This window comes from Coffea arabica, chromosome 6e (genome assembly GCF_036785885.1).
Source record: "Coffea arabica cultivar ET-39 chromosome 6e, Coffea Arabica ET-39 HiFi, whole genome shotgun sequence".
In the NCBI taxonomy this organism is placed as follows: Eukaryota; Viridiplantae; Streptophyta; class Magnoliopsida; order Gentianales; family Rubiaceae; genus Coffea; species Coffea arabica.
Genome location: NC_092321.1, coordinates 57,797,598 through 57,812,138, shown reverse-complemented (window position 1 = coordinate 57,812,138; position 14,541 = coordinate 57,797,598). Strand labels below are relative to the sequence as shown.

Genomic DNA, 14,541 nt, shown 5'->3' with positions numbered 1-14,541 from the left:
CCACATTTTGGTGGGAGCTTCCTCTGGAGTATAGCTGACACGTTTTCTCCCACCGCCACTCGTTCATCTCCCCTTAGCTTCCTCTTGTGGGTGCACAGGTCCTTCAGAAATTTGGCATATTTCGGTATTTGCTTGATTGCATCCAGTAGGGGGATGTTAATCTCTACTTTTCTGAATACATCCAAAAGTTCCTTTTCCCTCTCTACTTTCCTTGTCTTTTCCAACCTGCAAGGAAAAGGGGGTAAGTTAGAGCTGATAGTGAGTGGAGAGGTGGAGGATACCTTAGGATCTTCACGAACACGTCCTTCCTCCTCAATTTCCTTTTCTATCCCCTCCTCGCTTTTGCTTTTTGAATTTTTCACTTTAGGTTCTTCCAGCTCCTTGCCACTCCTCAGCGTCATGGCACTTACATTCCTGGGATTTACCTCGGGTTGCGATGGCAGTTTCCCATAAACGTGAGATTCCAAGCGGTTGATGGCAGTTGCCAGTTGACTTATTCGAACATCTTGGTCTTTCTTGTCAGCTTTGGTGTCCTGCTGGAGCTGCTCGGTTTTCGCGGCCAAGGATCTGATCTCCTGTTGAAGCTGTGTAGTAGTCGTGGCCAGGTTGGTAGTAGTCGTGGCCAGGTTCTTGACTAGGTCCTCCAAAGAGCTTCCTGTATTGGAGGATGAGGGTTGAGATTTTGGTTGCCAAGGCTGGTGGAATCCTGGTGGACGATTCGGGAATGAACCTTGTTGCCTGTTCCCGTAACTGAGATTGGGGTGGTCTCTCCAACCGGGGTTGTATGTGTTGGAATACGGGTCATATTGCCTGCGGGGCGCGGGCACGCCTCCGGCCATGTTTACCTGTTCCGCCCCGTCCTCTTGCAGAATGGGGCACGAATCCGTGCAGTGGTCCATGCTAGTACAGATTCCACACACCTTTGCTCGCGGTGTGTCTCTCATGGCCAACTGCCTGACTGCAGACGTCAACTCTGACAGTTGCTGCTGGATGGATGACGTCTCTGCCTCATTTACCCTACGGGTAGGATTGCTCTCACGGAAGCCGAACTGCTGAGAGTTTTCTGCCATGGCTTCAATAAGGTCCCATGCTTCCCTCGGTGTTTTGTTCGCCAGGGCTCCTCCACTCGCAGCGTCAATAATACCCCTGTCAGTTGACTGGAGCCCTTCATAGAAGTACTGGATCAACAGTTGTTCGCTAATCTGATGCTGTGGGCATCCCTTGCACAACTTGTTGAACCTTTCCCAATAATCGTACAATGATTCCCCGGAGTACTGCTTGATACTGCATATTTCCTTTCTCAAACTCGCAACCCGGGATGCGGGAAAAAATTTTTCCAGAAATTTCTTTTTCAACTGTGCCCACGTGATGATACTACCTGCAGGTAGGTAGTATTGCCAATCCTTCGCTGCATCCTTGAGAGAGAAAGGGAAAGCCCTGAGTCGTATTTGCTCTTCGGTGACCGCTGGGGGTTTCATGCTAGAGCAAACCACTTCGAATTCCTTGATATGTTTGTGGGGTTCCTCACCAGAAAGGCCATGGAACGAAGGTAGGAGTTGAATCAACCCCGATTTCAACTCGAATGAGGTATTCTCAGCCAGAGTTGGGAACGTGATGCACAAGGGCTGATGAGTCAGTTCTGGGGTAGCCAGCTCCCGTAATGTCTGGGTGTTGGCCATGCTCAATTCGTCTTCTATTGACTCGTTTTCAGAAAATGAGTACCCTTCTTTTTGTCTCTTGGTCTCTTGCCTTCGCCTACGTGCTGCCTTCTCAACCTCAGGATCGTATACCAAGTCACCTGTGCGAGAAGAACGGGGCATAAACTAGCAAAAGTACCAAGAAAAAGAAAAATAAAACAAAATAAAAACTGAATTCAAAAAGAAACAACTAATTCAGACGCCAGTCCCCGGCAACGGCGCCAAAAATTGACAGGTGCCCAGCTGGAGCTCTGCTGGTGGTGAGGGGCGCCTGGACAGAGCTCGCGTGCGTTTGGGCTGCCTGCGAGAGGGGCTCGCGCGAGGAGGCTGCTAACGACCCGAGCGCGCGAGCGAGGCTGCTGCTGGGTGGATGCTGTGCTGGAGTGGCGCGCTCTGTACGCGCGGAGGAAGCGCGCGGCCTGGGCGCGGCTGCTCGAGCTGATGGCGGCGCACGGACTGCGCTGGAGTCGCGTGCACTGGAGGGGGCCGAAGGCTTCTGGTCTGCGCGCGCGGGCTGTGGTCCAGACTGCGGCTGCTGCTGGGTGGATCTGGACCAGCGCAGGAGGACGCGCGCGGTCTGATTCTGGCTGCGCGCTAGCGCGCGGCAGGCGAGGCTGGGCGAGGCAGGCGGCGGCGCGATGGGCTGGCGGCAGGCGCGCGCGGTCTCGCGCTGCTGGGAGACGCGGCTGTGCAGCGACCGCGATGGACGGCGTGTGGTGCGGCGGCGGACCAAGCAAAAGAAGGAAAAGAAGAAAAGAAAGAAAAGGGAGAAGAAAGAAGAAAGAAAGAAAAAGGAAGAAAAGAAGAAGTAGGGCTAGGGAAGTTTTTTTTTTTTTTTTTTTTTTTTTTTTTTTTTAACGTGACCACCTAGCGTGGGCACGCCTAACTGCCATGTAGCCCGCAGATTCTGAACGAAAATTTCCTCCGTCAGGCGTGACCATCTGGCGTGGGCACGTCTAACTGCTATGTAGCCCGCAGATTCTGAACGAAAATTTCCTCCGTCAGGCGTGACCATCTGGCGTGGGCACGTCTAACTACTATGGAGTTCGCAGAATCTGAACGAAAATTTCCTCCGTCAGGCGTGACCATCTGGCGTGGGCACGTCCAACTACTATGGAGTTCGCAGAACCTGAGCGAAAATTCCTTTTCCTCAGGCGTGATCACCCGGCGTGGGCACGCCTAACCACTAATCTCCTGCCACAAAACATTAAACCATCAATTGACACTAATACATAACTAAAACTTCAAAAATGCATGAAAACTGCCACAAATATTCTTGGGTTGCCTCCCAAGTAGCGCCTTTCTTTAATGTCTTTGGCTAGACATGGCCAAAACCCTCAAGCATGAGAAAGTGGATCGTGGAGGTGTTCAACCTCTACTTCTTCAACATAGAAACCCTCATAATAAGGTTTGAGACGATGGCCATTCACCACGAACTTTTTCTCCGTGTTTAAACTCTGGATCTCCACTGCACCATAATGGAACACATTAGAAACGACAAATGGACCAATCCAACGAGAACGCAACTTACCGGGAAAAAGTTTAAGCCTTGAGTGATACAAGAGGACTTTTTGCCCCACTACAAAAGTTTTCCTAGAAACCTGTTGATCATGAAAGATTTTACTCTTTTGCTTATAGATCGTGGCATTCTCATAAGCTTCATTTCTTATCTCCTCTAACTCCTGTAGTTGCAATTTCCTTTGGACCCCTGCTTCGTCAAATCCCATGTTACATTGCTTCACTGCCCAAAACGCCTTGTGTTCGAACTCCACGGGGAGATGGCAAGCCTTACCGAAAACAAGTCTATAGGGAGACATCCCAATTGGCGTCTTATACGCGGTTCTGTACGCCCATAGTGCGTCCTCTAACTTTAAACTCCAATCCTTCCTGTCCGGGCGCACCATCTTCTCCAAGATCGACTTGACTTCCCTGTTCGACACTTCGGCTTGACCGTTCGCCTGCGGGTGATACGGTGTGGATACCTTGTGCAGTACACCGTATTTTCGAAACAAGGCCGTGATAGTCTTGTTGCAGAAATGTGTCCCTCTATCACTAACCACAGCTCTTGGCATCCCAAAACGGACAAAGATATTAGACTTTAAGAACTCTGCAACCACTCTAGAATCATTAGTACGGGTGGCTTTGGCTTCCACCCATTTAGAAACATAATCCACAGCAAGTAAAATGTATAGGAAACCTAAAGATGAGGGAAAAGGACCCATAAAATCTATCCCCCAAACATCAAAAATTTCAACAAACAACATGGGGGTTTGAAGCATTTGGTCCCTGCGAAAAATATTCCCCACCCTTTGACACCTATCACAGGATTTACAGAATAAATAAGCATCTTTGAACAGGGTGGCCCAGTAAAAACCACTCTCTAACACCTTTCGAGCTGTTCGTTTGGGCCCAAAGTGCCCTCCACATGCAAACGAATGACAGAAATTTAAAATGGAGTGAAATTCACCTGCACTTACACACCTCCTGAGCACTTGATCCGAACATTGTCTCCAAAGGTACGGGTCGTCCCAAATGTAATATTTGGCATCACTTTTCAACTTGTCTCTCTTAGCCTTGGGCCACCCTGCAGGCAATTGATTAGTCACCAAGAAATTTACTATATCAGCATACCAGGGTGTAGACGAGTTAATGGCAAGTAGTTGCTCCTCTGGAAATGCCTCCCTCAATGGTAGCTCTTCCTTATGAGCAAGCAAGCGGCTCAAATGATCAGCGACTAGGTTTTCTGCCCCACTCTTATCTTTAATCTCCAAATTGAACTCTTGGAGGAGCAGGATCCATCTGATAAGCCTTGGTTTAGCATCTTTCTTCGTCATCAGATATCTCAAGGCTGCATGGTCAGAAAAAACTATTACTTTTGCACCTAGCAAGTATGGTCTAAATTTTTCTAGTGCAAAAATCACAGCAAGTAATTCTTTCTCTGTTGTAGAATAATTGAGTTGAGCTCCATTCAACGCCTTTGATGCATAATAGATTGCATGAGCCGCCCTACCAATCCGTTGCCCCAACACTGCTCCCACTGCATAATCACTCGCGTCACACATTATCTCAAATGGGAGGCTCCAGTCTGGAGGTTGGATAACAGGTGGTGATGTCAATGACTCCCTCAATCTGTCAAATGCCACCTTGCACTCCTCGGTGAAGTCATATGCTACATCTTTTTGCAACAGCTTGAACAGGGGCGCTCCAATTTTCGAGAAGCCTTTTATGAATCTCCTGTAGAACCCTGCATGACCCAAAAAGGAGCGCACCTCCCGCACACTTGCGGGGTAAGGTAAAGCGGAAATAATATCGACTTTTGCCTTGTCTACCTCTATACCTCTGGACGACACTACATACCCTAAAACAATACCATGATCCACCATGAAATGACATTTTTCCCAATTTAGAACCAAATTTGTCTCAATGCATCTTTTCAAAATTAAAGCTAAATTATCAAGGCATTCATCAAAACTATCTCCATACACACTAAAATCATCCATAAACACCTCAATAATTTTTTCTACATATTCAGAAAATATACTTACCATACACCGCTGAAAAGTTGCTGGGGCGTTGCAGAGGCCGAAAGGCATCCTCCGGTAGGCAAATGTACCAAAGGGACAGGTGAAGGTAGTCTTCTCCTGATCCTCTGGTGCTATTACGATCTGAAAATAACCAGAGAAACCATCAAGAAAACAGTAATAGACACGGCCCGCTAACCTTTCTATCATCTGATCAATAAAAGGCAGAGGGAAGTGGTCCTTCTTCGTCACAGCATTCAGACGCCGATAGTCAATGCACTGGCGCCATCCTGTGGGTTTCCTCACCGGGACCATCTCACCCTCTTGGTTCTCCTCAACTGTTACTCCCGCCTTTTTCGGGACTACTTGCACGGGACTCACCCAGGGACTATCTGAGATGGCGAAAATTATTCCAACTTCTAGGAGTTTAAGTATCTCCTTCTTGACCACTTCCATCATTAGTGGGTTCAATCTCCGTTGCCCTTGTCTAACTGGCTTTGCATCATCCTCAAGCCGGATTCGATGCATGCATAAGGAGGGGCTAATTCTTTTGATATCTGCTACACTCCACCCAATCGCCTCCTTATGATCTCGGAGAAGACGAATTAGTCTATCTTCTTGCCTTGGTGACAGGTGTGCCGATATGATGACTGGCAGTGTCTCATTGTCCCCGAGAAAAGCATACTTCAAATGCTTTGGGAGAGGTTTGAGCTCCAACTCAGGCGCCTGCACAATAGAAGGCAACAATTTTGCCTGAGTTTCTGGTACAAAAACAGAAGTAAGCTCATACCTTGGGGAAATTGGTGGGAGCGAATGCAGTGCTCCAACAGCGTGGTATAGCTCATCATTTATTTCTACATCAAGAGTTGCTCCCAACTCAAGATGTTTGGTCAATGCCACTGCCAGTGCATCAACCCCATCCAATTCAAATATTTCCTGTACAAGGGGCTCAACAACACTTAAAGCATAAACAGAGTTAGTCTCATCTGGGTACTTCATCGCCTCAAAAATATTAAAATTTACAATTTTCCCATCAAACTCCATCGACAAGGTACCCTCATTTACATCTATTTTAGTCCTAGCAGTGCTTAAAAATGGCCTACCTAACAGAATAGGAGACGGATTTAGTGCCCTTTCATCCCCCATGTCTAGGACATAGAAATCTGCAGGAAAAACTAACTCATTGACCTGTACCAAAACATCTTCAACTAACCCTTCCGGGTAAGCATTGGTACGGTCTGCAAGTTGGATTATAATGCCTGTGCCTTTTAACGGGCCAAGATTTAGAGATGCATAGATTGTCTTGGGCATAACATTAATTGACGCCCCCAAATCCAACATTACTTTCCTAATTGGAGTACCTCCTATCTTGCAGGGAATGGTGAACATACCTGGGTCTCCACATTTTGGTGGGAGCTTCCTCTGGAGTATAGCTGACACGTTTTCTCCCACCGCCACTCGTTCATCTCCCCTTAGCTTCCTCTTGTGGGTGCACAGGTCCTTCAGAAATTTGGCATATTTCGGTATTTGCTTGATTGCATCCAGTAGGGGGATGTTAATCTCTACTTTTCTGAATACATCCAAAAGTTCCTTTTCCCTCTCTACTTTCCTTGTCTTTTCCAACCTGCAAGGAAAAGGGGGTAAGTTAGAGCTGATAGTGAGTGGAGAGGTGGAGGATACCTTAGGATCTTCACGAACACGTCCTTCCTCCTCAATTTCCTTTTCTATCCCCTCCTCGCTTTTGCTTTTTGAATTTTTCACTTTAGGTTCTTCCAGCTCCTTGCCACTCCTCAGCGTCATGGCACTTACATTCCTGGGATTTACCTCGGGTTGCGATGGCAGTTTCCCATAAACGTGAGATTCCAAGCGGTTGATGGCAGTTGCCAGTTGACTTATTCGAACATCTTGGTCTTTCTTGTCAGCTTTGGTGTCCTGCTGGAGCTGCTCGGTTTTCGCGGCCAAGGATCTGATCTCCTGTTGAAGCTGTGTAGTAGTCGTGGCCAGGTTGGTAGTAGTCGTGGCCAGGTTCTTGACTAGGTCCTCCAAAGAGCTTCCTGTATTGGAGGATGAGGGTTGAGATTTTGGTTGCCAAGGCTGGTGGAATCCTGGTGGACGATTCGGGAATGAACCTTGTTGCCTGTTCCCGTAACTGAGATTGGGGTGGTCTCTCCAACCGGGGTTGTATGTGTTGGAATACGGGTCATATTGCCTGCGGGGCGCGGGCACGCCTCCGGCCATGTTTACCTGTTCCGCCCCGTCCTCTTGCAGAATGGGGCACGAATCCGTGCAGTGGTCCATGCTAGTACAGATTCCACACACCTTTGCTCGCGGTGTGTCTCTCATGGCCAACTGCCTGACTGCAGACGTCAACTCTGACAGTTGCTGCTGGATGGATGACGTCTCTGCCTCATTTACCCTACGGGTAGGATTGCTCTCACGGAAGCCGAACTGCTGAGAGTTTTCTGCCATGGCTTCAATAAGGTCCCATGCTTCCCTCGGTGTTTTGTTCGCCAGGGCTCCTCCACTCGCAGCGTCAATAATACCCCTGTCAGTTGACTGGAGCCCTTCATAGAAGTACTGGATCAACAGTTGTTCGCTAATCTGATGCTGTGGGCATCCCTTGCACAACTTGTTGAACCTTTCCCAATAATCGTACAATGATTCCCCGGAGTACTGCTTGATACTGCATATTTCCTTTCTCAAACTCGCAACCCGGGATGCGGGAAAAAATTTTTCCAGAAATTTCTTTTTCAACTGTGCCCACGTGATGATACTACCTGCAGGTAGGTAGTATTGCCAATCCTTCGCTGCATCCTTGAGAGAGAAAGGGAAAGCCCTGAGTCGTATTTGCTCTTCGGTGACCGCTGGGGGTTTCATGCTAGAGCAAACCACTTCGAATTCCTTGATATGTTTGTGGGGTTCCTCACCAGAAAGGCCATGGAACGAAGGTAGGAGTTGAATCAACCCCGATTTCAACTCGAATGAGGTATTCTCAGCCAGAGTTGGGAACGTGATGCACAAGGGCTGATGAGTCAGTTCTGGGGTAGCCAGCTCCCGTAATGTCTGGGTGTTGGCCATGCTCAATTCGTCTTCTATTGACTCGTTTTCAGAAAATGAGTACCCTTCTTTTTGTCTCTTGGTCTCTTGCCTTCGCCTACGTGCTGCCTTCTCAACCTCAGGATCGTATACCAAGTCACCTGTGCGAGAAGAACGGGGCATAAACTAGCAAAAGTACCAAGAAAAAGAAAAATAAAACAAAATAAAAACTGAATTCAAAAAGAAACAACTAATTCAGACGCCAGTCCCCGGCAACGGCGCCAAAAATTGACAGGTGCCCAGCTGGAGCTCTGCTGGTGGTGAGGGGCGCCTGGACAGAGCTCGCGTGCGTTTGGGCTGCCTGCGAGAGGGGCTCGCGCGAGGAGGCTGCTAACGACCCGAGCGCGCGAGCGAGGCTGCTGCTGGGTGGATGCTGTGCTGGAGTGGCGCGCTCTGTACGCGCGGAGGAAGCGCGCGGCCTGGGCGCGGCTGCTCGAGCTGATGGCGGCGCACGGACTGCGCTGGAGTCGCGTGCACTGGAGGGGGCCGAAGGCTTCTGGTCTGCGCGCGCGGGCTGTGGTCCAGACTGCGGCTGCTGCTGGGTGGATCTGGACCAGCGCAGGAGGACGCGCGCGGTCTGATTCTGGCTGCGCGCTAGCGCGCGGCAGGCGAGGCTGGGCGAGGCAGGCGGCGGCGCGATGGGCTGGCGGCAGGCGCGCGCGGTCTCGCGCTGCTGGGAGACGCGGCTGTGCAGCGACCGCGATGGACGGCGTGTGGTGCGGCGGCGGACCAAGCAAAAGAAGGAAAAGAAGAAAAGAAAGAAAAGGGAGAAGAAAGAAGAAAGAAAGAAAAAGGAAGAAAAGAAGAAGTAGGGCTAGGGAAGTTTTTTTTTTTTTTTTTTTTTTTTTTTTTTTTTAACGTGACCACCTAGCGTGGGCACGCCTAACTGCCATGTAGCCCGCAGATTCTGAACGAAAATTTCCTCCGTCAGGCGTGACCATCTGGCGTGGGCACGTCTAACTGCTATGTAGCCCGCAGATTCTGAACGAAAATTTCCTCCGTCAGGCGTGACCATCTGGCGTGGGCACGTCTAACTACTATGGAGTTCGCAGAATCTGAACGAAAATTTCCTCCGTCAGGCGTGACCATCTGGCGTGGGCACGTCCAACTACTATGGAGTTCGCAGAACCTGAGCGAAAATTCCTTTTCCTCAGGCGTGATCACCCGGCGTGGGCACGCCTAACCACTAATCTCCTGCCACAAAACATTAAACCATCAATTGACACTAATACATAACTAAAACTTCAAAAATGCATGAAAACTGCCACAAATATTCTTGGGTTGCCTCCCAAGTAGCGCCTTTCTTTAATGTCTTTGGCTAGACATGGCCAAAACCCTCAAGCATGAGAAAGTGGATCGTGGAGGTGTTCAACCTCTACTTCTTCAACATAGAAACCCTCATAATAAGGTTTGAGACGATGGCCATTCACCACGAACTTTTTCTCCGTGTTTAAACTCTGGATCTCCACTGCACCATAATGGAACACATTAGAAACGACAAATGGACCAATCCAACGAGAACGCAACTTACCGGGAAAAAGTTTAAGCCTTGAGTGATACAAGAGGACTTTTTGCCCCACTACAAAAGTTTTCCTAGAAACCTGTTGATCATGAAAGATTTTACTCTTTTGCTTATAGATCGTGGCATTCTCATAAGCTTCATTTCTTATCTCCTCTAACTCCTGTAGTTGCAATTTCCTTTGGACCCCTGCTTCGTCAAATCCCATGTTACATTGCTTCACTGCCCAAAACGCCTTGTGTTCGAACTCCACGGGGAGATGGCAAGCCTTACCGAAAACAAGTCTATAGGGAGACATCCCAATTGGCGTCTTATACGCGGTTCTGTACGCCCATAGTGCGTCCTCTAACTTTAAACTCCAATCCTTCCTGTCCGGGCGCACCATCTTCTCCAAGATCGACTTGACTTCCCTGTTCGACACTTCGGCTTGACCGTTCGCCTGCGGGTGATACGGTGTGGATACCTTGTGCAGTACACCGTATTTTCGAAACAAGGCCGTGATAGTCTTGTTGCAGAAATGTGTCCCTCTATCACTAACCACAGCTCTTGGCATCCCAAAACGGACAAAGATATTAGACTTTAAGAACTCTGCAACCACTCTAGAATCATTAGTACGGGTGGCTTTGGCTTCCACCCATTTAGAAACATAATCCACAGCAAGTAAAATGTATAGGAAACCTAAAGATGAGGGAAAAGGACCCATAAAATCTATCCCCCAAACATCAAAAATTTCAACAAACAACATGGGGGTTTGAAGCATTTGGTCCCTGCGAAAAATATTCCCCACCCTTTGACACCTATCACAGGATTTACAGAATAAATAAGCATCTTTGAACAGGGTGGCCCAGTAAAAACCACTCTCTAACACCTTTCGAGCTGTTCGTTTGGGCCCAAAGTGCCCTCCACATGCAAACGAATGACAGAAATTTAAAATGGAGTGAAATTCACCTGCACTTACACACCTCCTGAGCACTTGATCCGAACATTGTCTCCAAAGGTACGGGTCGTCCCAAATGTAATATTTGGCATCACTTTTCAACTTGTCTCTCTTAGCCTTGGGCCACCCTGCAGGCAATTGATTAGTCACCAAGAAATTTACTATATCAGCATACCAGGGTGTAGACGAGTTAATGGCAAGTAGTTGCTCCTCTGGAAATGCCTCCCTCAATGGTAGCTCTTCCTTATGAGCAAGCAAGCGGCTCAAATGATCAGCGACTAGGTTTTCTGCCCCACTCTTATCTTTAATCTCCAAATTGAACTCTTGGAGGAGCAGGATCCATCTGATAAGCCTTGGTTTAGCATCTTTCTTCGTCATCAGATATCTCAAGGCTGCATGGTCAGAAAAAACTATTACTTTTGCACCTAGCAAGTATGGTCTAAATTTTTCTAGTGCAAAAATCACAGCAAGTAATTCTTTCTCTGTTGTAGAATAATTGAGTTGAGCTCCATTCAACGCCTTTGATGCATAATAGATTGCATGAGCCGCCCTACCAATCCGTTGCCCCAACACTGCTCCCACTGCATAATCACTCGCGTCACACATTATCTCAAATGGGAGGCTCCAGTCTGGAGGTTGGATAACAGGTGGTGATGTCAATGACTCCCTCAATCTGTCAAATGCCACCTTGCACTCCTCGGTGAAGTCATATGCTACATCTTTTTGCAACAGCTTGAACAGGGGCGCTCCAATTTTCGAGAAGCCTTTTATGAATCTCCTGTAGAACCCTGCATGACCCAAAAAGGAGCGCACCTCCCGCACACTTGCGGGGTAAGGTAAAGCGGAAATAATATCGACTTTTGCCTTGTCTACCTCTATACCTCTGGACGACACTACATACCCTAAAACAATACCATGATCCACCATGAAATGACATTTTTCCCAATTTAGAACCAAATTTGTCTCAATGCATCTTTTCAAAATTAAAGCTAAATTATCAAGGCATTCATCAAAACTATCTCCATACACACTAAAATCATCCATAAACACCTCAATAATTTTTTCTACATATTCAGAAAATATACTTACCATACACCGCTGAAAAGTTGCTGGGGCGTTGCAGAGGCCGAAAGGCATCCTCCGGTAGGCAAATGTACCAAAGGGACAGGTGAAGGTAGTCTTCTCCTGATCCTCTGGTGCTATTACGATCTGAAAATAACCAGAGAAACCATCAAGAAAACAGTAATAGACACGGCCCGCTAACCTTTCTATCATCTGATCAATAAAAGGCAGAGGGAAGTGGTCCTTCTTCGTCACAGCATTCAGACGCCGATAGTCAATGCACTGGCGCCATCCTGTGGGTTTCCTCACCGGGACCATCTCACCCTCTTGGTTCTCCTCAACTGTTACTCCCGCCTTTTTCGGGACTACTTGCACGGGACTCACCCAGGGACTATCTGAGATGGCGAAAATTATTCCAACTTCTAGGAGTTTAAGTATCTCCTTCTTGACCACTTCCATCATTAGTGGGTTCAATCTCCGTTGCCCTTGTCTAACTGGCTTTGCATCATCCTCAAGCCGGATTCGATGCATGCATAAGGAGGGGCTAATTCTTTTGATATCTGCTACACTCCACCCAATCGCCTCCTTATGATCTCGGAGAAGACGAATTAGTCTATCTTCTTGCCTTGGTGACAGGTGTGCCGATATGATGACTGGCAGTGTCTCATTGTCCCCGAGAAAAGCATACTTCAAATGCTTTGGGAGAGGTTTGAGCTCCAACTCAGGCGCCTGCACAATAGAAGGCAACAATTTTGCCTGAGTTTCTGGTACAAAAACAGAAGTAAGCTCATACCTTGGGGAAATTGGTGGGAGCGAATGCAGTGCTCCAACAGCGTGGTATAGCTCATCATTTATTTCTACATCAAGAGTTGCTCCCAACTCAAGATGTTTGGTCAATGCCACTGCCAGTGCATCAACCCCATCCAATTCAAATATTTCCTGTACAAGGGGCTCAACAACACTTAAAGCATAAACAGAGTTAGTCTCATCTGGGTACTTCATCGCCTCAAAAATATTAAAATTTACAATTTTCCCATCAAACTCCATCGACAAGGTACCCTCATTTACATCTATTTTAGTCCTAGCAGTGCTTAAAAATGGCCTACCTAACAGAATAGGAGACGGATTTAGTGCCCTTTCATCCCCCATGTCTAGGACATAGAAATCTGCAGGAAAAACTAACTCATTGACCTGTACCAAAACATCTTCAACTAACCCTTCCGGGTAAGCATTGGTACGGTCTGCAAGTTGGATTATAATGCCTGTGCCTTTTAACGGGCCAAGATTTAGAGATGCATAGATTGTCTTGGGCATAACATTAATTGACGCCCCCAAATCCAACATTACTTTCCTAATTGGAGTACCTCCTATCTTGCAGGGAATGGTGAACATACCTGGGTCTCCACATTTTGGTGGGAGCTTCCTCTGGAGTATAGCTGACACGTTTTCTCCCACCGCCACTCGTTCATCTCCCCTTAGCTTCCTCTTGTGGGTGCACAGGTCCTTCAGAAATTTGGCATATTTCGGTATTTGCTTGATTGCATCCAGTAGGGGGATGTTAATCTCTACTTTTCTGAATACATCCAAAAGTTCCTTTTCCCTCTCTACTTTCCTTGTCTTTTCCAACCTGCAAGGAAAAGGGGGTAAGTTAGAGCTGATAGTGAGTGGAGAGGTGGAGGATACCTTAGGATCTTCACGAACACGTCCTTCCTCCTCAATTTCCTTTTCTATCCCCTCCTCGCTTTTGCTTTTTGAATTTTTCACTTTAGGTTCTTCCAGCTCCTTGCCACTCCTCAGCGTCATGGCACTTACATTCCTGGGATTTACCTCGGGTTGCGATGGCAGTTTCCCATAAACGTGAGATTCCAAGCGGTTGATGGCAGTTGCCAGTTGACTTATTCGAACATCTTGGTCTTTCTTGTCAGCTTTGGTGTCCTGCTGGAGCTGCTCGGTTTTCGCGGCCAAGGATCTGATCTCCTGTTGAAGCTGTGTAGTAGTCGTGGCCAGGTTGGTAGTAGTCGTGGCCAGGTTCTTGACTAGGTCCTCCAAAGAGCTTCCTGTATTGGAGGATGAGGGTTGAGATTTTGGTTGCCAAGGCTGGTGGAATCCTGGTGGACGATTCGGGAATGAACCTTGTTGCCTGTTCCCGTAACTGAGATTGGGGTGGTCTCTCCAACCGGGGTTGTATGTGTTGGAATACGGGTCATATTGCCTGCGGGGCGCGGGCACGCCTCCGGCCATGTTTACCTGTTCCGCCCCGTCCTCTTGCAGAATGGGGCACGAATCCGTGCAGTGGTCCATGCTAGTACAGATTCCACACACCTTTGCTCGCGGTGTGTCTCTCATGGCCAACTGCCTGACTGCAGACGTCAACTCTGACAGTTGCTGCTGGATGGATGACGTCTCTGCCTCATTTACCCTACGGGTAGGATTGCTCTCACGGAAGCCGAACTGCTGAGAGTTTTCTGCCATGGCTTCAATAAGGTCCCATGCTTCCCTCGGTGTTTTGTTCGCCAGGGCTCCTCCACTCGCAGCGTCAATAATACCCCTGTCAGTTGACTGGAGCCCTTCATAGAAGTACTGGATCAACAGTTGTTCGCTAATCTGATGCTGTGGGCATCCCTTGCACAACTTGTTGAACCTTTCCCAATAATCGTACAATGATTCCCCGGAGTACTGCTTGATACTGCATATTTCCTTTCTCAAACT

General features: G+C 48.0%; 3 non-coding genes across 3 annotated transcripts; all 3 read left to right on the top strand.

The window, feature by feature from the left end:
* The first annotated feature begins 1,200 nt into the window (after positions 1–1,200).
* LOC140010067 (small nucleolar RNA R71) lies at positions 1,201–1,307 on the top strand. Its single transcript, XR_011817333.1, has one exon. It is a non-coding gene; the product is annotated as a small nucleolar RNA R71 (small nucleolar RNA).
* A 6,510-nt stretch (positions 1,308–7,817) lies between these two features.
* Positions 7,818–7,924, top strand: LOC140010066 (small nucleolar RNA R71). Its single transcript, XR_011817332.1, has one exon. It is a non-coding gene; the product is annotated as a small nucleolar RNA R71 (small nucleolar RNA).
* A 6,510-nt stretch (positions 7,925–14,434) lies between these two features.
* On the top strand, positions 14,435–14,541 carry LOC113687244 (small nucleolar RNA R71). The gene has a single exon (XR_003447726.1). It is a non-coding gene; the product is annotated as a small nucleolar RNA R71 (small nucleolar RNA).